Below are 27829 nucleotides of genomic sequence, written 5' to 3'. Positions count from 1 at the left end.
GAGAACTCCCCACCCTCCCTCTCTGTCAGCGTTACCCTATAAAAGCAGAGCCATCTCTCCGCTCTGCACTAGAACACCTGATTACTACAACCTTCAAGCGCGCCATCGCATCGAGGAAGAACACACAGACACAGGTAAATACATCATTTAAAATACATGCTTTAGGTTTAGGTTTAAAATCACTATTGGCCTCATGGTAATGACCCCAGGCTTAATTGCTACAGAGAGATGTGTGGGGACAAGATCATCCTTATGGTGACATACATGGGTGCCTGACTTTGTCTGAAATTGAATTTTAAAAATCCTGCAATTCTACACTGTTTCTTCACAGGACGAATCCATATTTATGAACAGAACACAACTATTTGTTCTTAGGTTCTGACACAATAAATAAAATTGAACTCCAGTACTTAAATGGAAAATATATATATTTTATTTTTAGAACACAAGGACATAAAACAATATGTGCGAATTTATCTAGGCATATATGCCAACAGTTCACAAAAACAATGCCTAATTTATTATAACCATTACACATAACAAATCCTAATTGCTAAATTGACCCATATATATTCAGTCAATAAAAAGTGCCATTTGAAACCATAATCTTAACAGGTTATATTATGTCATGGAACACAATCTTCAAAAGGCAGTAACCTCAGCAGCCGTGTAACAGTAAAAGCCTAGGGCTGTACACCTTAATTAGCACCTTAATTGGGGAGAACGGGCTGGTGATAACGACTGAAGCGGAATCAGTGGAATGGTATCAAATATATCAAATACATGATTTCCAGGTATTTGATGGCATTTGTGCCGTTCCCGCCACTTGTATAAGCGTGTCCCCTCAGCAAGATATACAGAAATGGGGGATACTGTCAGTCTTGTATCAATATGATACCAAATATTATGATCTCAGTATCTAGAGCATCCTCCACTGCAATGGCATAGCCTTGTTTTGTTAATTTGATCATTTGTTAGATTTGTCTTATTTTTGGATACTACGTTTCTTCATAAAATGTCTTCAAATATATGTTTTAGTTTAATGATGTTATTGCCTATGTTAGGTTGCTTTTCAACACTAAGTCGAAGAGCCATGTATGCATTTATAAGTTATATTCTTCATGAATTAATGGGTAGCCTATTAATTTAAGTGATCAAAAATGGCTGTAAATATCAGAGTGGGCATTTCAATTATGAACGACGTGACACACCAGGATTTTATAGTCCTTTGTTCCTTACACAGTTCAGATATATCAAGTTAAAAAATCATAATGTAATATAATAGAATAGAATATTTTTCCAAATGAAAAAAGTTGGCAGTGAGAGGACATGCGTCTCCTTTTCAGGGTTACAACCCAAAATCTGTCTTCTTTTCAATATACAGGCGTGCGATTTTGTGTAATCTGCCTGTTCATTGGAATTTTCTAAATGGACAATTCCCATTGAAAACTGCATGGTGATGAATTATGGCCACAACATCTGGTGTTGAAAACAACAAGTAGACTGGGCTTAATGATTCTGATTAAAATATGTCCTTTATCAAACTAATGTTTTTGCAAATTGTTTTTAAATGTTTCCAGTTTATTCTTTTTTTTATCACTTTGATATAATGGAGTATTTTGTGTAGATTAGTCAAAATCCATATTAAATCAGATGTTCCTGTTTGTAACACAAAAAAAAAGGGAAATAGTCAAAGGGGTGTGAATACTTATATAGGCACTGTAATGAAACTGAACCTCAAGAGACTGTTGAAGCCACCATTTGTCAGAGTCCCACAACTACTGACTGGTTCTCAACCTAGTTTTATTTTATTGTAAAACAAATGTGTTGTTAGTTTTAATAATTGAATTGTGCCTTATTTCAGATATTGTTACAGTTGTTGAATTTACATGCATATCTCTTTTTATGTTGACGGAATACAAGATAGCTGGAAGGGAGGAGTTGTTACATGTGATATAATGTGATATAGAATTTATCCTAGACACTACTTTGTTGTTACTGTGGAACCTAGAGCATTGATACTAATTGAGTACTGCGCCTACTAATGAATGTTCTGTGCTTGAACTTGAGTTTGATTGATAAACTAAAGTTAACATTACCTCCGTTTCAAGTAGAATTATTACTGTTTGTGTAGTAGTAAGAACACAACACCTAATGCCAATAAAATGACAAAACAGTAACAGAGAATAATGTACAATATGGCGAACTTAGCAAACTAGGCATTTGTGGTAAGTACATGGGGGGCCGCCATCTTCATGCACCTTCACCATTCTCAAATAAATTCTGAATTGACACCAACCCTTGAATCATTTAAAGACTTACAATTAGCATAAGGACCAAGACATCGCAAAAGACATGCAATGCCACTTAGTGCAATTGTGACTAATAATGATAAATTCCACAGATACACTTTGCTTATCGAGATCTGTGCTTTATGCAGATAGTTTGGATGAGGAATATTCTTTAATTTATTCAGTGGTGTAAAGTTCTTAAGGAAAAATACTTTAAAGTACTACTTATGACATTTTGGGAGGTATCTGTACCTTACTATTTATATTTTGTGACAACTTTCACTTCACTACATTTCTAATGAAAATAATGCACTTTTTACTTCATGAATTGTCCCTGACACCCAAAAGTACTTGCTACATTTTGAATGCTTAGCAGGACAGGAAAATTGTCAAATTCATACACTTGTCAAGAGAACATCCTACTGCCTCTGATCTGGCGGACTCACTAAACACACATTCTTTGTTTGTAAATGTTGTCTGAGTGTTTGAGTGTGCCCCTGGCTATCTGTAAAATAACAAATTGGTACCATCTGGTTTGCTTAATATGAGGAATTTGGAATGAATTACACTTTTACTTTTGATAAATAAGTATATTTTAGCAATTACATTTACTTTTGATACTTAAGTATATTTAAAACCAAATACTTTTAGACTTTTACTCAAGTAGTATTTTACTGGATTAATTTTAGTCATTTTCTATTAAGGTATCTTTACTTTTACTCAAGAATGACAATTGGGTAATTTTTCCACCACTGAATTGAATCAACTTAACCCTTAATTACCCTCTTTCTCTCCCCCTCTCTTTCTCTCCTTTCTCTATCGTTGCAGCAATGGATTGTGCTTCAACTGTCGTCACTTCACATACCAACAGCAAAAACGACTGCAATAAAAAAAAATGTGTTGCCCCATGTCCTACTGAATCAGGCAAAAACATATCAGGTCAAAACATATCAGGCCAAAACATATCAGGCCAAAACATATCAGGCAGTGTGGGCGGAAGTATTTCCATTGGCAACCAGGACAATACCATCACTCATACCGGTATGTAACCCTATCCAGCGGGAGGGAATCTTCATATGAATGAATAAATACATCAATTCATATTTTATTGTTTTGTGGCCATCCAACATGGGAATATAACACACATTGATATTAGACATTTCAAAGCATAAAGCAATTACATGTCCATACACATACACATTTCACAGCTCAGTTCCAGAACCAGCATAAAAAATGGTTTATTGTTGCTCATAGCAGGGTTCTATGCAAACTCCTAATACTGACAACCACATTTATTTCAGCACTGTCAATGACTCTCTCTCGTTCTCTTAGCTTAACAAACAACTCCCAGAAAAACTGTCGCACCCAGCATCACCATAGCCAACATAACAGGTGGCAAAGTGGGTCTCTACTACAAGGCAGAGAAGATGGCTCTCTGTGACCTCATCGAGGGAAGTCAACTCAGGAAGGGCCACTCCATTCTCATCCTGGAAAACACCTTTAAGAAGACCCCTCTTCCTCCTCTATGTCACTGGCTTCCAAGTAGAAAGTGACAATACACACAGATTAAACTACATACAAATTATTGATTAAAAATAAAGAGAGAATAAATCTCAGATAAGTGAAAAAGTGCTACAAGATATACTTTGATTGTATGTTCAAATTCAGCAATGTAATCAATGTAGGTTTTTGACAAAAAAATAAATGGTACCAAACTGAGAAAATGTTAGTATGTGTTCTGTAAGATGTTATCATGAGTGTGTGTGTGTGTGTGTGTGTGTGTGTGTGTGTGTGTGTGTGTGATAACATTACATGACTGGGGTTGCCACCAGATATCCTACATACTGATACTAATTTTAACAAAGGTCAACAACACAATCTTGTAATCAAAGTTTTATTTCTAAGGTTGAAGTCATGTTATTGCAAGACACTTACAGGGAGCACAAATATATATAGCAGAGACAAAGTCTGCACATTTCCTCATTACATTGGATTTGAAAATCATTTGAACTAGAATGTTAGATAAATGCAGTGTTTCCCAACTAAAGGTTTGATGATTAGTTGAATCAAGTGTGTTAGTGCTAAGGAAAAAACTAAAATACAACTACTTTCACGCCACATGGCTCTGTCCACCCACCCTACAATTCTGGAAAGAAACCATACACAAACTGTCCCCCATTTTGCGTCACAGCATTCCACTCTTCCCATCCTTCTGCCTTCTTGGAGATCATCAGTCCATTTTTATTGCCTTAAAATATCACCAAGAAAACAATATTACTCAGCTAGAAAAACAGAAACTAAGTATGTTTGTCAATGGATTAACCTCCTCACAGACCACATCACAATGGGAAAATTATAGCATCCACCAAAGACTAAATTCAAACCTTCAACGAAAACTGGACCCCACTCCTCTACTCCTTGCAGCTACCGCTGAACAGAACTCACCCTATTGTTTCCTCTACCACCCAAGTTGCTATTACTATTTATTTGTATACATTATATGGAGCAGCAGTTGAAAGGTACAACGTTTGATAGTTGATAGATGTTGTACAGTCAGGTCCATAATTATTGGTACTCTTGAAAAAGGTTAGCAAAAAATACTGAGCTATATTGAATGCAATTCTTTGGGGGAAATTGTATTCTTTTAAACTACCTGTTTTGAATACTCCAGCACACTCCCCTTGCGAGGTTAATTACACTGAGCCTTTAAAGAGAGAACACGTTGGGAGGAATTTTAGACCATTTCTCCAAATATAATCTTTCCAGATCCTTTATATCCTTTATCTTCTCTTATGGACTGCCCTCTTCAATTAAAACCACAGGTTTTTAGGGGCTCAAGTCCAGAAACTGAGATAGCCATTGCAAAATGTTGATTTTGTGGTCAATTCACCATTTATTTGTGGATTTTGATTAGTGCTTAGGGTTACTGTCTCGCTGGAAGATCCACTTGCTGCCAAGTGTCAGCCTCCTGGCAGTGACAACCAGGTTTTTGGCTAAAATATCCGGGTACTTGGTAAATTGCATGATGCCGTTGACCTTAACTGGGCCCCCTGGACCATAGGAAGCAAAATAGCCCCATAACATCAAAAATACACCCCTATTTTTTACCGAATGTATGAGCTACTTTTCTGCATATGTTTCTGTTTTTCAACGTCAAACCCGTCACTGGTGTGCGAGGCCAAAGAGCGCTATTTTCATGTCGTCTGACCATAGCACTGGTTCCAATCCAAGTGTCAATGCCGTTTTATCAAACTCCAGGCAGTGCTATGGTCGGATGACAGAAGGCTATGGCCTTGTTATTCACAGAATAATTCCCGGGTTCTCATGTCTTATTACTTAAGTATTTGCATTATTTATTTTATGCAGTCTTTTTGTTTTCATCTTGATGAAGGGTGCCAATAATTATGGTCCTGACTGCATATACTGTAAATGTATTTGTATTGAACAGCGACAGAGCAACGTATTGAACATAGATCTCCAAGTCCAATGGCAAACTCGTTTCCTTCCCACTGCTTCAACTGGCAAGGGTTGTTTCATGTCCCCACGCTTCACTCTACCAAGTCTCTCACGTATACACACCTCTCCAATAGCCTCAGAGACACCATCCCATTCTGACACCAATGTAGCGAACAACAATGTAACATCCCTTGTGGGTCTTAAATCCAAGTTTTCCAGTCAGTAAGCAAACCCCTGCACCAATAGGGTTAACCAACTAAGGGAAGATTCTAACAAGCCTATACAAGCAAGGGTATTTAACATAAATTACATTGCTACATATTTTTATTGTCCTACGACATGGGGGATGGAAATGTCTAGTCATTTGAGGAAGTGGACAAGAACACCACTGGAGAGGACTACTCCAATGATATTGTTGCCAGGGCTAAATGGAACAGCAAGCCTGAAGGTAAATTCACCAGAACACTACAATTAAATGTGTACACAACCGTTGTATGGTCTCTTTCACCAGGTCACAAACAGTTGTTTTGTTAACATGACAATACGTATTTTGTGCTATATGTGAAATATAAAACGTGTTAGCGGACCAAGTCATTTGGTGTCACTCTAAAGTGGAAAGGTGGAATAAACGAGTCCAGAGTAGGTTTTCTTGATTCAACACAGTTCTCTATTGAGGGATTTCTGACAATACAAACACTCCAACACAGTCAATGAGAATCTCCAAAGGAACAACATACATCTTCTTTAGATGACACAGGATCACATTACAATTATCTTCAAACTATAACAACAATCACATATTCGTCACTGTCTTAATGGATCTTCTTGGATAGCACCTCTCTCTCCGTAGCCATTCTCCAGAGATAGTTTATCTTCCCCCCTTCTTGCTGGTTCCATCCTCTCTCTTGTAGGGGAAAGAGAATATCTCATTAGTACCGTCAGCTGTGCTTAATTGCCTCTGGTTACCTTGTCTCACATGCCTTGTTGGGCTACTATCCGTGAGCCCAGCCTGCCCTCTGGTGGTCCTTCCACAAACGTTTTTTAATAACATTTCTATTCTTGTGTCTGGATATCATTACTGTATTCAATAGGCTACTACAAATATACAGTTGAAGTGAAGTTTACATACAACTTAGCCAAATACATTTAAACTCAGTTTTTCACAATTCAAATCAAATAACATTTTATTGTTCACATACAAATGGTTAGCAGATGTTAATGCGAGTGTAGCGAAATGCTTGTGCTTCTAGTTCCGACTGTGCAGTAATATCTAACAAGTAATCTAACAATGTCACAACAACTACCTTATACACACAAGTGTAAAGGATGATGAAGAATATGTACATATAACTATATGGATGAGTAATGGCCGAACGGCATAAGCAAGATGCAGTAGATGGTATAGAGTACAGTATATACATATGAAATGAGTAATGTAGGGTATGTAAACATTATATGAAGTGGCATTGTTTAAGTGACCTGTGATACAGCTGTTTTTCAGTCTCTCAGTCCCAGCTTTGATGCACCTGTACTGACCTCACCTTCTGAATGATAGCGAGGTGAACAGGCAGTGGCTCAGGTAGTTGTTGTCCTTGATTGTGTGTGGAGCAGTTGCCGTACCAGGCGGTGATTCAGCCCGACAGGATGCTCTTGATTGTGCATCTGTAAAAGTTTGTGTGTTTTTGGTGACAAGACAAATTTCTTCAGCCTCCTGAGGTCGAAGAGGCGCTGTTGCTGTTGCGCCTTCTTCACCACGCTGTCTGTGTGGGTGGACCATTTCACTTTGGTCGTGATGTGTACGCCGACGAACTTGTGTACACCAAGAATACTAGAGCGTTCTTAGGAAACTATGCAACATTGCAACATTCTTAGGAAACTATACCAAAATTACGACCAGGAATACGACTTTCCCGAAGCGGATCCTCTGTTTGGTCCACCAACCAGGACAATGGATCAGATCCCAGAAGGCGACCAAAAACAACGGCACCACAGAAGGGGCAGACGGAGCGGTCTTCTGGTCAGGCTCCGTAGACGGGCACATTGCTCACCGCTCATGAGTACACTACTCGCCAATGTCCAGTCTCTTGACAACAAGGTAGACAAAATTTGAGCAAGGCTTGACTTCCAGAGAGACATCAGAGATTGTAACATTCTTTGTTTCACGGAAACATGGCTCACTCGGGATACGTAATCAGAGTTGGTACAGCCATCCGATTTCTTCACGCATCGCTCCGACAGAAACAAACATCTCTCTGGTAAGAAGAAGGGCGGGAGTGTATGCCTTATGATTAACGAGTCGTGGGGTGATCATAACAACATACAGGAACTAAAGTCCTGTTGTTCACCTGACCTGGAATTCCTTATGATCAAATGCCGACTGCATTATCTACCAGTACGGGGAAAAAAAGGTATGAAATGTATGCATTCACTACTGTAAGTCGCTCTGGATAAGAGCGTCTGCTAAATTAACTAAAATGTAAAATGTAAGAGAATTCTCTTCGATTATATTCACAGCCGTGTTTATCCCCCCCCAAGCAGAGAACCTCGACGGCCCTGAAAGAACTTCATTGGACTCTATGTAAACTGGAAACGACATATCCTGAGGGTGCATTTATTGTAGCTGGGGATTTTAACAAGGCTAATCTGAAAACAAGGCTCCCTAAATTTTATCAGCATAACGAATGCGCGACCTGGGCTGGAAAAACTCTGGATCATTGCTACTCTAATTTCCCCAACGCGTACAAATCCCTCCCTTGCCCTCCTTTCGGCAAATCTGACCATGACTCCATTTTGTTGCTCCCAGCCTATAGACAGAAACTAAAATAGGAAATGCCCATGCTCAGGTCTGTTCAACGCTGGTCCGACCAATCTGATTCAAGAATGCTTCGATCACGTGGACTGGGATATGTTCCGGATAGCATCGGACAACAACATTGATGTATACGCTGCTGATTCGGTGAGCGAGTTTATCAGCAAGTTCATCGAAGATGTGGTACCCACGGTGACGATTAAAACCTTCCCCAACCAGAAACTGTGGATTGATGGCAGCATTCATGCAAATCTAAAAGCGCGAACCACTGCTTTTAATCATGGCAAGGCGACCGGAAACATGACCCAATACAAACAGTTTAGCTATTCCTTCCGCAAGGCAATCAAACAAGCTAAGCGTCAGTATAAAGACAAAGTAGAGTCGCAATTCAATGGCTCAGACATGAGACGTATGTGGCAGGGTCTACAGTCATTCACGGACTACAAAAAGAAAACCAGCCCCATCACTGACACCGATGTCTTGCTCCCAGACAAACTAAATCCTTATCCCAGTCTGCTGTTCCCACATGCTTCAAGAGGGCCACCATTGTTCCTGTTCCCAAGAAAGCTAAGGTAACTGAGCTAAACAACTATCGCCCCGTAGCACTCACTTCCGTCATCATGAAGTTCTTTGAGATACTAGTCAAGGATCATATCACCTCCATCCTCCCTGACAGCCTAGACACACTCCAATTTGCTTACCGCCCCAATAGGTCCACAGGCGACGCAATCACTGTCCAACTGCACACTGCCCTAACCCATCTGGACAAGAGGAATACCTATGTAAGAATGCTGTTCATCGATTACAGCTCAGCATTTTACACCATAGTACCCTCCAAACTCGTCATTAAGCTCGAGACCCTGGGTCTCGACCCCGCCCTGTGCAACTGGGTCCTGGATTTTCTGACGGGCTGCCCCCAGGTGGTGAGTGTAGGAAACACCATCTCCACCCCGCTGATCCTCAACAATGGGGCCCCACAAGGGTGTGTTCTCAGCCCTCTCCTGTACTCCCTGTTCACCCATGACTGCGTGGCCATGCACGCCTCCAACTCAATCATCAAGTTTGCAGACGACACTAGAGTGGTAGGCTTGATTACCAACAATGACAAGACGGCCTACAGGGAGGAGGTGAGGGCCCTTGGAGTGTGATGTCAGGAAAATAACCTCACACTCAACATCAACAAAACAAAGGAGATGATCGTGGACTTCAGGAAACAGCAGAGGGAGCACCCCCCTATCCACATTGACGGGACAGTAGTGGAGAAGGTGGAAAGTTTCATGTACACAATTCCTGACATTTAATCTGAGCAAAAATTCCCTGTCTTCGGTCAGTTAGGACTTTATTTTAAGAATGTGAAATGTCAGAATAATAGTAGAGAGAACTATTTATTTCATCACATTCCCTGTGGGTCAGAAGTTTACATACACTCAATTCGTATTTGGTAGCATTGCCTTTAAATTGTTTAACTTGGGTCAAACCTTTTGGGTACCCTTCCACAAGCTTCCCACAATAAGTTTGGTGAATTTTGGCTCATTCATCCTGACAGAGCTGGTGTAACTAAGTCAGGTTTGTCGGCCACTTGCTCGCACACACATTTCAGTTCTGCCCACAAATCTTCTATAAGAGTGAGGTCAGGGCTTTGTGACTTTCTTGACTTTGTTGTCCTTAAGCCATTTTGCCACAACTTTGGAAGTATGTTTGGGGTCATTGTCCATTTGGAAGATCATTTGCCACCAAGCTTTAACTTCCTGACTGATGTCTTGAGATGTTGCTTCAATATATCCACATAATTTTCCTGCCTCATGATGCCATCTATATTGTGAAGTGCACCAGTCCCTCCTGCAGCAAAGCACCGCACAACATGATGCTGCCACAGCCATGCTTCACATCTGGGATGGTGTTTTTCGGCTTGCAAGCCTCCCCCTTTTTCCTCCAAACATAACGATGGTCATTATGGCCAAACAGTTCTATTTTTGTTTCATCAGACCAGAGGACATTTCTCCAAAAGTACAATCTTTGTCCCCATGTGCAGTGGCAAACCGTAGTCTGGATTTTATATGGCGGTTTTGAAGCAGTGGCGTCTTCCTTGCTGAGCCGCCTTTCAGGTTAAGTCGATATAGGACTCGTTTTACTGTGGATATAGATAATTTTGTACCCGTTTCCTCCAGCATCTTCACAAGGTCCTTTGCTGTTGTTCTGAGATTGATTTGCACTTTTCGCACCAAAGTACATTCATCTCTAGGAGACAGAACGCTTCTCCTTCCTGAACGGTATGACGGCTGCGTGGTTCCATGGGGTTTATACTTGCGTACTATTGTTTGTACAGATGAACGTGGTACCTTCAGGCGTTTGGAAATTGCTCCCAAGGATGAACCAGACTTGTGGAGGTCTACAATTTTTCTTTCTGAGGTTTTGGCTGATTTCTTTTGATTTTCTAATGATGTCAAGCAAAGAGGCACTGAGTTTGAAGGTAGGCCTTGAAATACAAGACAACTTATGCTCATTGATAAGGTGGTGAGTCCATTGAGTCTCTCTTGACTCATAGTAGAGCACACGTAGTTTGTGATGAGTTTGAGCTTGGAGAACTGTCCACTTGCCACTGTCACCGGGAGTGCGAGAAGAACTCTCAGGGCAACAAGGGCATCGGGATACAAGGAGGCCATTTGGTGTCTGGATATGTATTCCAGTGCATCGAGTGGTTTTGCCTCACTGTCCAGTCTCCTGCTCAAGACTTTGAGCTCCTTACATAGATATTTTGCGTCGATGTTCTCTTCAAGCTGCGTAAAGTGCTTGTTGATGGACTGGATAACAGAATCAAGAATCTGATTAAAGAAATGTACTTTGAATTTCTGCTGAGGGTCAGTCACAAGCTCATCTTCTCCCTCATAGCCAGACTCTCTTTCTTCCTGGGACAGACTGTGGGCTGCACTGGGAAACAGGGCTCAACACCCATCTCCTCTGCCAACTCTTTTGCGCTTGCTAATGCGCAAGCAAAATCTGCATCGTAGTGGTTATCTTGGATGAATACCCTGGTTGAGTTCAATTGAGCCACTGCTATTGAAACGTTAAATCTCACCGCCTGCAAACTCTTACTGGTGATGTTCACCTCGAACAAGATGTCATACCAAACGGCCACTGCGCACATAAAGCCAAAGTTGTTCATCTTGGCGGCAATGCTGTTTTCCTCCAACCTTGTTTTAGCACCACAGCTGCCTGTGAGCTTGGTGTCGTTGGCGATCGACAACAGGGAATTATATATCTCCCCGAGTTGGTAACACACGGGTTTCACAGCCTCCACCCGGCTCTCCCATCTCGTGGCGCTGAGGGGTTTCACTGTGAGTCCATCTTTTACGTCCCAGCGGTGCGTAGATCCGGATAAAAATGTATAAATCTCTTGGATGGTGTTAAAAAACTCAGTCGCCTCCAAGCAACACAATGCTGCATCAGAGGGAACCAGTTTCAGCCAGTGTGCGCTGCACGGCACAAAAAAGGCCCTCGGATTGATATCCTGCACACTCTACTGAACTCTGCTGTGCCTCCCCTGCATATTCGCCCCGTTGTCATACTCCTGCCCTCTCATGTCCATGATGGCGATGCCATGTTTCTGTAGTTTTGAGATGAGCAACTCGGTCATGCCCGCCCCCGTTGCGTCAAGCAGTTCACTAAACTCCAGGAAGTGCTCTCTCGTGCGCACTGACCCATCATCCTCGGTTGAAACAAAATGCACCACCGTGGTCATCTGCTCTGTTTTGCTCTTGTCTGGTGTGCAGTTGTTATTGGAATTTCCGAATGCCAAATATAAAAATGAACAATCAATAAGCCTTGACTAATCCCCAATGTTTGTAAAACACTGGGTTAAGAATAATTAGGCAAGGACTCAGCTTTCTGCAAAAGGTCTGTACAGTTTATTCAGAGAACGTTCTTCCGTCCATTTTACAGAACATTATATACCAGGCTCCTCATTTACGCACACACATTACATACTAACATCAAGAGTTAATTGTCCTCTTCCCCAGAACTCTCAAAACCGTAAATCCTGGTCCTGCCGACATTTTTAGTACTCTGAGATTAGGGAAACCTGGAGGGTTCAAGCTAGGTCAGGTCAACCACAGTTTAACAGTTGATGTTTACTTAAACCCACAGACACCAATTCCTCTCTTATCCTAGTCAATCTCATGAGATTTATGCTTAACCCTTTAGTTACTCATTCTACAGGCTATATAGACCATATCCCTAAATTCAGGGTAGAATTATTTAATCATTACTCTCAAGCAGGAATTCCATTAACAGTAGTCCAAAATTATAGAAAAATATTTGGCTGCTTTTAGCGCACTGCACACTGTCTGCTCGATTTCTTGTGCCAACATGTCAATTATTTAGTTCTGGATTCTTTTACCGAGGTAGTGCACATGTGTTTCTTTGGAGTGCACTCTCCATACATGCTTCTTCGTGATTCCATCAAAAATACCCAGCATTTCCACAAGTTCCCATTATTTGGCTCGTTCAGCCTGTCCGTGGTCCCACGTAACGCAATGTTCTGGGTGGCCATTACGCATATCAGGGCTATGAGCCTCTGCAGCACCTGCTGCCAGTGGAGAGTCTCTCCGTCAATAGCCTGCTGGGGTTGGGCATTGATAGTTTGCTTGGACACCAGCCTGATCTCCAGCTCCTTCCACCTCTGGGAATTATCTAGGTGGTCATGCGACTTGTCATGCGAGCTGAGGAGGTGGCACAGATTCTTCCAGTCTCTGATTCCATCCCTGACCAGCGCAGATTTGTACTCGTGTGAAAAAGTTTACAACAAAAACAGAATGCTGAATTGTTGTGATTGGAATAGACAAGCCATGGTCTCTCCATTCTCTCCCGTTTGCCATCCTCCTATTGTAGTGGGCCAACAAAAGCTTTTGTTGCCCCTCATCTCTTGGGAAATTCCCCTCCTTATCCTGATTTGGCCCAGGCTGCACTAACAACATATCCCATAAAGATCCATTCACATATTTTGGCCACTCACCGGGATCTTTTTATGTTTTTTGTCTGGGAGTCGGATTTAGCAGCAGCACCCCCACTGTCATCGGGGACGGGTCTTTTAAAGGTAAAAATCTGTCGTTCTGCCCTTGAACAAGGCAGTTAATCCACTGTTCCTAGGCCGTCATTGAAAATAAGAATTTGTTTTTGACTGACTTGCCTAGTTAAATAAAGGTCAAATAAAAAAATAAAAAGATAGTAGGGTCTTCGCCGCTGTAGCATGGCCTGGTGCAACCACCTGTTCTTTTCCAGCCAGAGAGCTGTCATCATCGATGGAAGTGCAAGGCTCGGACTCCTCCGGGTTGCCCTCTTCGCTGCTAGAATCAGCGAACAGGGGCTCGTTGTTCTCGGCGAAGTTATGGCCTGTCCTCGGAGGCTTGTCATTCTCCACACCGGCTGATGGACATTGCTGCACGCTGATACATTTCAGCAGCGAATTTATTTGGTTTAGAGATTGTGCCTCTTTTCTCATTCATTTTTTTGGATACTCGCTTCCTGATAGTTTTTGTCTTTTAGACATGCTGGCAAATTGTTTCAAATCTCTATAGCTTACTTTTAGTGAAAATGATATCCACTAGTAGTACAGCTAGCTAACGTTAACAGGCTAGGTTAGGCTGCCTTATTCACTAATCGTGTCTGTCACACATAAACATAAAAAACAATGCAATCATTTAATTGGCAGATTCGTTTTTATTAATGTTTCACAATTGGATAATCCCATATAAACACACACATCACCATAGCTACCAAACATAGTGGAAGTCAATTTCCACCTTTTCCGTGTACCCCAAGGGGTTCTTCAACAAAATGCCCACAACATTTTCGGCAGCATAAGCCATTCTACCATTCTAGCGGAGAAAACTGTACACTTACGATGGTAGCTAGGTAGCTACTGAAATTTGCAAAGATAACTTTAAAAAAGTGTATGCTTTTGCTGCCAGGAAGGCCAGACATGTCAACTTGTCTGAATAAAAGGTAAGCGTTGATCATACACTCGCATTAATTTGTAAGATTACTAAATTATATATCACCTATTTACTTTATTAGTCTATTTAAATAAATAAAAATACAATCTCGCTCTCTCACTCTCTTTCTCCCCTCTAGCTCTGTCTCTCTGATGATTTCATTTCTGGACAGCTACCGAGAGAAAACGTTGCTGACTGCAATGCAGCACCAAAGAAGAGGAATGAGGCCACTTTAGGCAGAGACTAAATAAATAAATGTTGAAACAGATGTTGGTCAATCAAATTCATTATGTAAATAAACAATTCGTTAAGGCTGGATCATTGACATAAAGCTTATTCTACACTGCTCCAGCGAAACAAAGCCCGCCATGCATTTATGAAAGCAATTGCTTCTAAAGCTAAAATGATCTCTCTTTTTTACAGTTCTACAGGAATATTACAATATTTGTTAAATATGTTATATAAAAGTGTTATTTTATTGTAACAATTGTGGGGTCGTGCCATGTGTGATAACAGGTGTCATATTATTAGTAAGAAACTCCTACTTTAGGCAGCTGGCTGCATAGTGATAGCAACATTGTAACTCTCCGATGCATGGGGTAAAATTCCCTTCTGCCTGGGACCTCCTATATGTGCACGCGTGCACCAACATTTTCTATGGGCATAATCATAGATTTACATATGTAAAATTGGAGCCTATCTGTTTGACAGACACAATTATGCTATCCATAGATGTCGGTGTAGCCAAATACTCCAATACTGTCGTATGCACTGATTAAATACCTCAGTGTCTGGGAAGGGCTTGGTGTGTTTGGTTAAAACCAGGGATCGAATTGAGTGAGGAAAAGGCAAAAAGGATATCTATTGTTTGTTTTATGTTTTGAAATACATACATGAAACATATCCAAATTATATCATGCGTTCTGTAACAATGCTTAACTCGGTGTTGACTTATGGTAGAAACAAGCTCTACAATGCCCGCGAAAGACGTGACTTTGAAGCATATGAGGATATTGATTACTCTCTATGACATTCTGAAGCTGAGCTGCAGCCTATAATATTCGAGGAGATAAAAAATGACTTTGCTATTCTGTCCCTATTGATTGAGCTTTTCTCTTTCTGAAAAGAGAAGATGTTTGTTTAAACCCAGGCAGCTTTAAGGGAAGCACTTCTGTTGTTGGCTTACACAATAGATAAGTAGCCAGCAGCTGAAGCTTACATTTTTTTGCGTCGGTAGAGCATCTGTCTGGGTGGAAAGGTAACTTTTGAAAGTGTCATGCTTAGATTCACAAGGATGTAAGATGTAATTATTTGCAAACAGTGTTGCAAACAAGACACTCTGGTTTGAAATGGAGAAATATGGTAAGAATGCCTATTTCTCTGTCTATTATTCCCTGAAAATTATTTACAGTTAGAAATTGTAAATCTGACATGCTCTATGGGATGAAAACTAGACTATTTTTAAGTCTAGGCTACTAATAAGAGCAGCTGCATATAGTTACATCCTATGCGCCCTGTCCATCTGGTCAGGGTAAACTAATTGGTAACGTTATGTATTTGTAGTCCATTTGTGTGTCAGGAGAAAATGTGAACGTGATCAAATTTAGTTTACAGTTGAAGTCGGAAGTTTACATACACTTAGGTTGGAGTCATTAAAACTCGTTTTTCATCCACTCCGCAAAATTCTTGTTAACAAACTATAGTTCTGGCAAGTCGGTTAGGACATCTACTTTGTGCATGACACAAGTAATTTTGCCAACAATTGTTTACAGACAGATTATTTCACTTATAATTCAGTGTATCACAATTCCAGTGGGTCAGAAGTTTACATACACTAAGTTGACTGTGCCTTTAAACAGCATGGAAAATAATGTCATGGCTTCAGAAGCTTCTGATAGGCTAATTGACATAATTTGAGTCAATTGGAGGTGTACCTGTGGATGTATTTCAAGGCCTACCTTCAAACTCAGTGCCTCTGCTTGACATCATGGGAAAATCCAAAGAAATCAGCCAAGACCTCAGAAAGAAAAATTGTAGACCTCCACAAGTATGGTTCATCCTTGGGAGCAATTTCCAAATGCCTGAAGGTACCATGTTCATCTGTACAAACAATAGTATGCAAGTATAAACACCATGGAACCACGCAGCCATCATACCGTTCAGGAAGGAGACGCGTTCTGTCTCCTAGAGATGAACGTACATTGATGTGAAAATCAGTCCCAGAACAACAGCAAAGGACCTTGTGAAGATGCTGGAGGAAACAGGTACAAAAGTATGTATATCCACAGTAAAACGAGTCCTATATCGACATAACCTGAAAGGCCGCTCAACGAGGCAGAAGCCACTGCTCCAAAACTTCCATATAAAAGTCTAACTACGGTTTGACACTGCTCATGGGGACAAAGATCGTACTTTTTGGAGAAATGTCCTCTGATCTGATGAAACAAAAATAGAACTGTTTGGCCATAATGACCATCGTTATGTTTGGAGGAAAATGGGGGAGGCTTGCAAGCCGAAGAACACCATTATGTTGGTGCATGGGGGTGGCAGCATTATGACGCTTAGCTTGTTTGATTGCCTTGCAGAAGGAATAGCTACACTGTTTGTACTGGGTCATGTTTCCGGTCGCCTTGCCATGATTGAAAGCAGTGGTTCGCGCTTTCAGATTTGCATGAATGCTGCCATCAATCCACAGTTTCTGGTTGGGGAAGGTTTTCATAGTCACCGTGGGTACCACATCTTTGATGAACTTACGATCCTTGTCCTGGGTGGTGGTCCAAACAGAGGATCCGTTTCGTGAAAGTCGTATTCCTGGTCGTAATGTTGGTATAGTTTCCTAAGAATGTTGCAATGTTGCATAGTTTCCTAAGAACGCGAAGCGAGGCGTCCATCACTGTCGGCGCCAATCTAGTATTCTCGGCATACAAGTTCCCTGGCGTACACATCACGAACAAAGTGAAATGGTCCACCCACACAGACAGCGTGGTGAAGAAGGCGCAACAGCAACAGCGCCTCTTCAACCTCAGCAGGCTGAAGAAATTTGGCTTGTCACCAAACACTTTTACAGATGCACAATCGAGAGCATCCTGTCGGGCTGTATCACCGCCTGGTACGGCAACTGCTCCGCCCACAATCAAGGACAACAACTGTCTCAGCCACTGCCTGTTCACCTTGCTATCATCCAGAAGGCGAGGTCAGTACAGGTGCATCAAAGCTGGGACTGAGAGACTGAAAAACAGCTTCTATCTCAAGGCCATCAGACTGTAAACAGCCATCACAAACATTGAGTGGCTGCTGCCAACATACAGACTCAATCTCAAGCCACTTTAATAATTAATAATTGCATGTAATAAATGTATCACTAGTCACTTAAACAATGCCACTTTATATAATGTTTACATACCCTACATTACTCATCTCATATGTATATACTATACAATCTACTGCATCTTGCCTATGCCGTTCGGCCATTACTCATCCATATATTTATATGTACATATTCTTCATCATTCCTTTACACTTGTAGTTGTTGTGACATTGTAAGATTACTTGTCAGATATTACTGCACAGTTGGAACTAGAAGCACAAGCATTTCGCTACACTCGCATTAACATCTGCTAACCATTTGCATGTGAACAATAAAATTTGATTTGATTTGAATTGTGAAAAACTGAGTTTAAACGTATTTTGCTAAGGTGAATGTAATCTTCTGACATCAACTGTATATTTGTAGTAGCCTATTGAATACAGTAATGATGTCCAGACACAAGAATAGAAATGTTATTAAAAAACGTTTTATATTTCACATTTAGCACAAAATACGTATTGTCATGTTAACAAAACAACTGTTTGTGACCTGGTGAAAGAGACCATACAACGGTTGTGTACACATTTAATTGTAGTGTTCTGGTGAATTTACCTTCAGCCTTGCTGTTCCATTTAGCCCTGGCAACAATATCATTGGAGTAGTCCTCTCCGGTGGTGTTCTTGTCCACTTCCTCAAATGACTAGACATTTCCATCACCCATGTCATAGGACAATAAAAATATGTAGCAATGTAATTTATGTTAAATACCCTTGCTTGTATAGGCTTGTTAGAATATTCCCTTAGTTGGTTAACCCTATTGGTGCAGGGGTTTGCTTACTGGCTGGAAAACTTGGATTTAAGACCCACAAGGGATGTTACATTGTTGTTTGCTACATTGGTGTCAGAATGGGATGGTGTCTCTGAGGCTATTGGAGAGGTGTGTATACGTGAGAGACTTGGTAGAGTGAAGCGTGGGGACATGAAACAACCCTTGCCAGTTGAAGCAGTGGGAAGGAAACGAGTTTGCCATTGGACTTGGAGATCTATGTTCAATACGTTGCTCCGTTGCTGTTCAATACAAATACATTTACAGTATATGCAGTCAGGACCATAATTATTGGCACCCTTCATCAAGATGAAAACAAAAAGACTGTATAAAATAAATAATGCAAATACTTAAGTAATAAGACATGAGAACCCGGGAATTATTCTGTGAATAACAAGGCCATAGCCTTCTGTCATCCGATCATAGCACTGCCTGGAGTTTGATAAAACGGCATTGACACTTGGATTGGAACCAGTGCTATGGTCAGACGACATGAAAATAGCGCTCTTTGGCCTCGCACACCAGTGACGGGTTTGACGTTGAAAAACAGAAGCATATGCAGAAAAAGTAGCTCATACATTCGGTAAAAAATAGGGGTGTATTTTTGATGTTATGGGGCTATTTTGCTTCCTATGGTCCAGGGGGCCCAGTTAAGGTCAACGGCATCATGCAATTTACCAAGTACCAGGACATTTTAGCCAAAAACCTGGTTGTCACTGCCAGGAGGCTGACACTTGGCAGCAAGTGGATCTTCCAGCAAGACAGTAACCCCAAGCACTAATCAAAATCTACAAAGAAATGGTGAATTGAACACAAAATCAACTTTTTGCAATGGCCATCTCAGTTCCTGGATTTGAGCCCCTAAAAACCTGTGGTTTTAATTGAAGAGGGCAGTCCATAAGAGTAGACAAAGGATATAAAGGATCTGGAAAGATTATATTTGGAGAAATGGTCTAAAATTCCTCCCAACGTGTTCTCTCTTTAAAGGCTCAGTGTAATTAACCTCGCAAGGGGAGTGTGCTGGAGTATTCAAAACAGGTAGTTTAAAAGAATACAATTTTCCCCAAAAAATTGCATTCAATATAGCTCAGTATTTTTTACTAACCTTTTTCAAGAGTACCAATAATTATGGACCTGACTGTACAACATCTTTCAACTATCAAACATTGTAACTTTCAACTGCTGATCCATAATAATATAATGTATAGAAATATATAAATATATATAATGTATACAAATAAATGCTAATAGCAACTTGGGTGGTAGAGGAAATACTGGGGTGGGATCAGCTCAGCGGAAGCTGCAAGGAGTAGAGGAATGGGGTCCAGTTATCGTTGAAGGTTTGAATTTAGTCTTTGGTGGATGCTGTATTTTTCCCATTGTGATGTGGTCTGTGAGGAGGTTAATCCATTGACAAACATACTTAGTTTCTGTTTGTCTAGCTGAGTAATATTGTTTTCTTGGAGATATTTTAAGGCAATAAAAATGGACTGATGATCTCCAAGAAGGCAGAAGGATGGGAGAGTGGAAGGCTGTGACCCAAAAGGGTGGGCAGTTTGTGTATGGTTTCTTTCCAGAATTGTAAGGTGGGTGGACAGAGCCATGTGGCGTGAAAGTAGTTGTATTTTAGTTTTTTCCTTAGCACTAACACACTTGATTCAACTAATCATCAAACCTTTAGTTGGGAAACACTGCATTTATCTAACATTATAGTTCAAATGATTTTCAAATCCAATGTAATGAGGAAATGTGCAGACTTTGTCTCTGCTATATATATTTGTGCTCCCTGTAAGTGTCTTGCAATAACATGACTTCAACCTTAGAAATAAAACTTTGATTACAATATTGTGTTGTTGACCTTTGTTAAAATTAGTATCAGTATGTAGGATATCTGGTGGCAACCCCAGTGATGTAATGTTATCACACACACGCACACACACACACACACACACACACACACTCATGATAACATCTTACAGAACACATACTAACATTTTCTCAGTTTGGTACCATTTATTTTTTTGTCAAAAACCTACATTGATTACATTGCTGAATTTGAACATACAATCAAAGTATATCTTGTAGCACTTTTTCACTTATCTGAGATTTATTCTCTCTTTATTTTTAATCAATAATTTGTATGTAGTTTAATCTGTGTGTATTGTCACTTTCTACTTGGAAGCCAGTGACATAGAGGAGGAAGAGGGGTCTTCTTAAAGGTGTTTTCCAGGATGAGAATAGAGTGGCCCTTCCTGAGTTGACTTCCCTCGCTGAGGTCACAGAGAGCCATCTTCTCTGCCTTGTAGTAGAGACCCACTTTGCCACCTGTTATGTTGGCTATGGTGATGCTGGGTGCGACAGTTTTTCTGGGAGTTGTTTGTTAAGCTAAGAGAACGAGAGAGAGTCATTGACAGTGCTGAAATAAATGTGGTTGTCAGTATTAGGAGTTTGCATAGAACACTGCTATGAGCAACAATAAACCATTTTTTTATGCTGGTTCTGGAACTGAGCTGTGAAATGTGTATGTGTATGGACATGTAATTGCTTTATGCTTTGAAATGTCTAATATCAATGTGTGTTATATTCCCATGTTGGATGGCCACAAAACAATAAAATATGAATTGATGTATAAATTCATTCATATGTAGATTCCCTCCCGCTGGATAGGGTTACATACCGGTATGAGTGATGGTATTGTCCTGGTTGCCAATGGAAATACTTCCGCCCACACTGCCTGATATGTTTTGGCCTGATATGTTTTGGCCTGATATGTTTTGACCTGATATGTTTTGACCTGATATGTTTTTGCCTGATTCAGTAGGACATGGGGCAACACATTTTTTTTTATTGCAGTCGTTTTTGCTGTTGGTATGTGAAGTGACGACAGTTGAAGCACAATCCATTGCTGCAACGATAGAGAAAGGAGAGAAAGAGAGGGGGAGAGAAAGAAGGTAATTAAGGGTTAAGTTGATTCAATTCAGTGGTGGAAAAATTACCCAATTGTCATTCTTGAGTAAAAGTAAAGATACCTTAATAGAAAATGACTAAAATTAATCCAGTAAAATACTACTTGAGTAAAAGTCTAAAAGTATTTGGTTTTAAATACACTTAAGTATCAAAAGTAAATGTAATTGCTAAAATATACTTATTTATCAAAAGTAAAAGTGTAATTCATTCCAAATTCCTCATATTAAGCAAACCAGATGGTACCAATTTGTTATTTTACAGATAGCCAGGGGCACACTCAAACACAACATTTACAAACAAAGAATGTGTGTTTAGTGAGTCCGCCAGATCAGAGGCAGTAGGATGTTCTCTTGACAAGTGTATGAATTTGACAATTTTCCTGTCCTGCTAAGCATTCAAAATGTAGCAAGTACTTTTGGGTGTCAGGGACAATTCATGAAGTAAAAAGTGCATTATTTTCATTAGAAATGTAGTGAAGTGAAAGTTGTCAAAAAATATAAATAGTAAGGTACAGATACCTCCCAAAATGTCATAAGTAGTACTTTAAAGTATTTTTCCTTAAGAACTTTACACCACTGAATAAATTAAAGAATATTCCTCATCCAAACTATCTGCATAAAGCACAGATCTCGATAAGCAAAGTGTATCTGTGGAATTTATCATTATTCGTCACAATTGCACTAAGTGGCATTGCATGTCTTTTGCGATGTCTTGGTCCTTATGCTAATTGTAAGTCTTTAAATGATTCAGGGGTTGGTGTCAATTCAGAATTTATTTGAGAATGGTGAAGGTGCATGAAGATGGCGGCCCCCCATGTACTTACCACAAATGCCTAGTTTGCTAAGTTCGCCATATTGTACATTATTCTCTGTTACTGTTTTGTCATTTTATTGGCATTAGGTGTTGTGTTCTTACTACTACACAAACAGTAATAATTCTACTTGAAACGGAGGTAATGTTAACTTTAGTTTATCAATCAAACTCAAGTTCAAGCACAGAACATTCATTAGTAGGCGCAGTACTCAATTAGTATCAATGCTCTAGGTTCCACAGTAACAACAAAGTAGTGTCTAGGATAAATTCTATATCACATTATATCACATGTAACAACTCCTCCCTTCCAGCTATCTTGTATTACGTCAACATAAAAAGAGATATGCATGTAAATTCAACAACTGTAACAATATCTGAAATAAGGCACAATTAAATTATTAAAACTAACAACACATTTGTTTTACAATAAAATAAAACTAGGTTGAGAACCAGTCAGTAGTTGTGGGACTATGATAACTGGTGGCTTCAACAGTCTCTTGAGGTTCAGTTTCATTACAGTGCCTATATAAGTATTCACACCCCTCTGCCTATTTCCCATTTTTTTTGTGTTACAAACAGGAACATCTGATTTAATATGGATTTTGACTGATCTACACAAAATACTCCATTATATCAAAGTGATAAAAAAAAAGAATAAACTGGAAACATTTAAAAACAATTTGCAAAAACATTAGTTTGATAAAGGACATATTTTAATCAGAATCATTAAGCCCAGTCTACTTGTTGTTTTCAACACCAGATGTTGTGGCCGTAATTCATCACCATGCAGTTTTCAATGGGAATTGTCCATTTAGAAAATTCCAATGAACAGGCAGATTACACTAAATCGCACGCCTGTATATTGAAAAGAAGACAGATTTTGGGTTGTAACCCTGAAAAGGAGACGCACGTCCTCTCACTGCCAACTTTTTTCATTTGGAAAAATATTCTATTCTATTATATTACATTATGATTTTTTAACTTGATATATCTGAACTGTGTAAGGAACAAAGGACTATAAAATCCTGGTGTGTCACGTCGTTCATAATTGAAATGCCCACTCTGATATTTACAGCCATTTTTGATCATTTAAATTAATAGGCTACCCATTAATTCATGAAGAATATAACTTATAAATGCATACATGGGTCTTCCACTCAGTGTTGAAAAGCAACCTAACATAGGCAATAACATCATTACACTAAAACATATATTTGTAGACATTTTACTAAGAAACGTAGTATCCAAAAATAAGACAAATCTAACAAATGATCAAATTAACAAAACAAGGCTATACCATTGCAGTGGAGGATGCTCTAGATACTGAGATCATAATATTTGGTATCATATTGATACAAGACTGACAGTATCCCCCATTTCTGTATATCTTGCTGAGGGGACACGCTCATAAAAGTGGCGGGAACGGCACAAATGCCATCAAATACCTGGAAATCATGTATTTGATGTATTTGATACCATTCCACTGATTCCGCTTCAGTCGTTATCACCAGCCCGTTCTCCCCAATTAAGGTGCTAATTAAGGTGTACAGCCCTAGGCTTTTACAGTTACACGCCTGCTGAGGTTACTGCCTTTTGAAGATTGTGTTCCATGCAGGGGCGGAAATCCCGGGGGTGACGGGGGGGACACGACCCCCCCATCCTGGGAAAGATATGATTTGTCCCCCCCAATATCACTGAAACATAACTATGTAATTTAAATAATATTAACAATACGCAATGAAAGCAATTGTGCTGATTATAGACACTTAATAGCGCGTTTTTAAGTTTCAAAAGATTGTGACCTCCCCGCCCTTTGCCTCACAATGGTGTGATCCACTGCCAGTTCCTTAGTTTGCACGTAACTGCCGTGAGGTTCATCCAGTCAATCGCGCACACACACACTAGCTGAATATGCAGAGCTAGCGCGCAAATATTAACTATTAAGCTAGCTAGTACCTATTCCATTTATGTGGCGTCGTCAAAGATGGAATCAGCATGCAGATGATGTAAGTTAGTGCTTCAAAGTCCCTGTGATAAGGTTAGCGATAAACTCAAGTCCAAACTGAACAGAACTACACTCTCTTCTACCATTGTCTTAAATATATTTAATGGTCTCGTTGCAAAAGCTAAATTGTCGCAAGGGAACTTTTATTTATTTATTTTATTTCACCTTTATTTAACCCGGGTAGCAAAGATTATAGCAAACACCACTGAAACTGAATTGGTGCTCGCTAGCTTTGCAAATTCAGCTATTGTTGGAAGCCAGCCAATTTGAAACAAACTATTAAAATTACAAAAGGTTGCAGCATATGTTGTGTAAATGGTGAACTCATACAGCTGTCAACTCTTGTCATTTTAATCCGTTTCACATTTGCTAGCTACCTTGTAGATCGAAGCCCAAATAGAATGATAGAAGATGATAGAAGCCCATCTCCTACTGTAAATAACCTACACACTGTGTGTGTGTGTGTGTGTGTGTGTAGCCAGCCAGCCAGGTAGAAAAATGGCAGAAAAATAAAAGACGGACATCAGAGTATTTTTCAATACACCAAAACGCATAGTAAGAACCCTAGTAGCCTAATATCTCAAAGACTAGTTGATAAAATGTTCATAAGAAAGAAATGAAATTCTAATGGAAATGTTTCACAATGATGTCATTAGGCAGAGCAGGCAACAGATGGCACACAGACAGCAGAGTTGGGGACAGATATGCAGCGACAGACTGGCAGAGACAGGGAGTCTCAGGTAAGTTTGTTGAGTCTTTGTTTGGCAACATTATGAAAGGTTCTCAATTTTTTTGACTTGTAAAATAGGAACATAATTGTAAAATGCCATGGATACCCCCACTCTCAACTTAAACTGGTGACTGAATTAAGATTTGTTAAAGGCAATGGTACTGCTGTTGTGATTAGTTGTGTAGTTTTGGGTACCGGTAGTTAGGAGTACGGCAAACACCTTATTTCTTTGGTTCCTCAATATACATTTACCATATTACAATGTAGGCTATGTGTTACAGCACTACTTTTGGTGTCCCCCTCAGGAATTGCTCTTGAGAAAATTTAATGTAATTGTCCCCTCCAAAGTGGATATCAGATTTTCGCCCCTGGTTCCATGACATAATATAACCTGTTAAGATTATGGTTTCAAATGGCACTTTTTATTGACTGAATATATATGGGTCAATTTAGCAATTAGGATTTGTTATGTGTAATGGTTATAATAAATTAGGCATTGTTTTTGTAAACTGTTGGCATATATGCCTAGATAAATTCGCACATATTGTTTTATGTCCTTGTGTTCTAAAAATAAAATATATATTTTTTCCATTTAAGTACTGGAGTTCAATTTTATTTATTGTGTCAGAACCTAAGAACAAATAGTTGTGTTCTGTTCATAAATATGGATTCGTCCTGTGAAGAAACAGTGTAGAATTGCAGGATTTTTAAAATTCAATTTCAGACAAAGTCAGGCACCCATGTATGTCACCATAAGGATGATCTTGTCCCCACACATCTCTCTGTAGCAATTAAGCCTGGGGTCATTACCATGAGGCCAATAGTGATTTTAAACCTAAACCTAAAGCATGTATTTTAAATGATGTATTTACCTGTGTCTGTGTGTTCTTCCTCGATGCGATGGCGCGCTTGAAGGTTGTAGTAATCAGGTGTTCTAGTGCAGAGTGGAGAGATGGCTCTGCTTTTATAGGGTAACGCTGACAGAGAGGGAGGGTGGGGAGTTCTCAGCCCAATCCATTCCAGCTAAATGTTTATTTTCTAGAGAACTGAAGAGGATGACTCAGTTCCAGAGAAGCTACATGGGTGTCACAAGAGAAATATATTTGTCAAGCACTAAAACGTATTATATCTCAAAGGGCCATATCTTTAACTACACCCTTACAGGTAAATCACTGACAATCAAGGGAGTTTGATCACCTAAAATAATAAAACAATGATTAGCCTGGGAATGCAAACATTAGCAACCATGTGAGAGCCTCTGAGTTGCTATCTATTTGCTGTTGTTCGCTTGCTTATTAAAACTGATCTCAGATCAGCTGGTAGCAGGGTCGTAGACTGAAAGTATGTGCGGTGGTTCTCCTGTTTGCGTTGGAAGCCGAAGAGGCAGCGGGGTCAGTGGTAGGGTTGGTTGCCACTGTGCTGATAGCTGCAAGTGATGAGTTGGAGCTCTGGCTGAAGGCTTTGCCACACACCTGGCACACATTGGGCTTCTCACCTGGGATAGGAAAGCAGAGGTGAAGTTCACTATTTTATAAGTTAAAGGGGCAGTGCGGTTGTTAGGGTGTTAAATATCCATATTGACGATGGCGGTGTTTTCCACATGTATGTACAATAAGCCCAATATCTGTCTCTCATATCGCTTTAGTCCACTAGGGACCATTCATTGCATTGTGTTAGTAACCAATAACCAACTATTTGTGTGTTTATGTAATTCTGTGTGATTATTTAGTTAGTTAGTAAATAAATAATTAAGCCAATTTGTGTATCGCTGGTTCATCATTTATGCTTGGGTTCGTGCAGATATCTAAGGATTTTGCGACATTCAGATTGAGACTGATAGAAGGTAAACAATTAATTAATGACTGAAATGTAAGAGATATTTATATCTTTAATAGTTAATTCGGAAAACGGTAACTCGTTAAATAAACTCTTCCGTGGTGCCCTGAGATTGCAAATGAGTTAATTGTTACAGGATTAATTTAATCATCGTAATAATTAAACATAGTTAATCGATTTGATAAAACAATCGTCATCACATTAATGATAGCCAAGACACGACATGATGTTAGCAAGTCATTGATTTCTAAAGCTACATACACACTATATATACAAAACTATGTGGACACTCCTTCCAATTAGTGGATTTAGCTATTTCAGTCACACCCATTGCTGACAGGTGTATAAAATCGAGCACACAGCCATACAATCTCCATAGACAAACATGGGCAGTAGAATGACCTCACTGAAGAGCTCAGTGACTTTCAACGTGGCACCATCATAGAATGCCACTTATACAACAAGTCAGTTTGTCCAATTTCTGCCCCTGCCCCAGTCAACTGTAAGTCAAATCAAACCAAACTGTATTTGTCACATACACCGAATAGAACAAGTGTAGACCTTACAGTGCAAGTGTAGACCCAACAGTGCAGTTCAAGAAGAGTTAAGAAAATATTTACCAAATAAACTAAATGATACGGAGACATGTGTTTTTTGGATTCCAACCAAATGTAAATCAAAACTAGAGTTTTCCCAGGAGGTAGTAATAGCTAGTGATAGTGATGCACAAGATAGGCCTATTTGTAACATCAGCATCTACTGACAGCATTTACCTGCCAGATTCAGAAGCTCAAAAACC

General features: G+C 39.8%; 2 long non-coding RNA genes across 4 annotated transcripts; one reads left to right on the top strand and one right to left on the bottom strand.

Annotated features, from left to right (window-relative positions):
• Positions 1-20779, top strand: LOC106588495 (uncharacterized). 2 transcript variants are annotated; one of them, XR_006761724.2, is made up of 4 exons: positions 1-134; positions 3120-3332; positions 3624-3976; positions 20765-20779. It is a non-coding gene; the product is annotated as an uncharacterized LOC106588495 (long non-coding RNA). The 2 variants fall into 2 exon arrangements; XR_001324660.3 differs by lacking the exon at positions 20765-20779 and having other exon boundaries at positions 2-134; positions 3624-4015.
• LOC106588483 (uncharacterized) lies at positions 3870-26212 on the bottom strand. Of its 2 annotated transcripts, XR_006761721.2 has the most exons (4): positions 26067-26212; positions 21357-21584; positions 20712-21064; positions 3870-3923 (listed from the first exon to the last, which is right to left on the bottom strand). It is a non-coding gene; the product is annotated as an uncharacterized LOC106588483 (long non-coding RNA). The 2 variants fall into 2 exon arrangements; XR_001324659.3 differs by lacking the exon at positions 3870-3923 and having other exon boundaries at positions 20673-21064.
• Between the last annotated feature and the right edge of the window lie 1617 nt (positions 26213-27829).

Source organism: Salmo salar, chromosome 02 (genome assembly GCF_965601325.2).
Source record: "Salmo salar chromosome 02, fSalSal1, whole genome shotgun sequence".
NCBI classification, from domain to species: Eukaryota; Metazoa; Chordata; class Actinopteri; order Salmoniformes; family Salmonidae; genus Salmo; species Salmo salar.
This window is presented reverse-complemented; position numbering and strand designations above follow the sequence as displayed.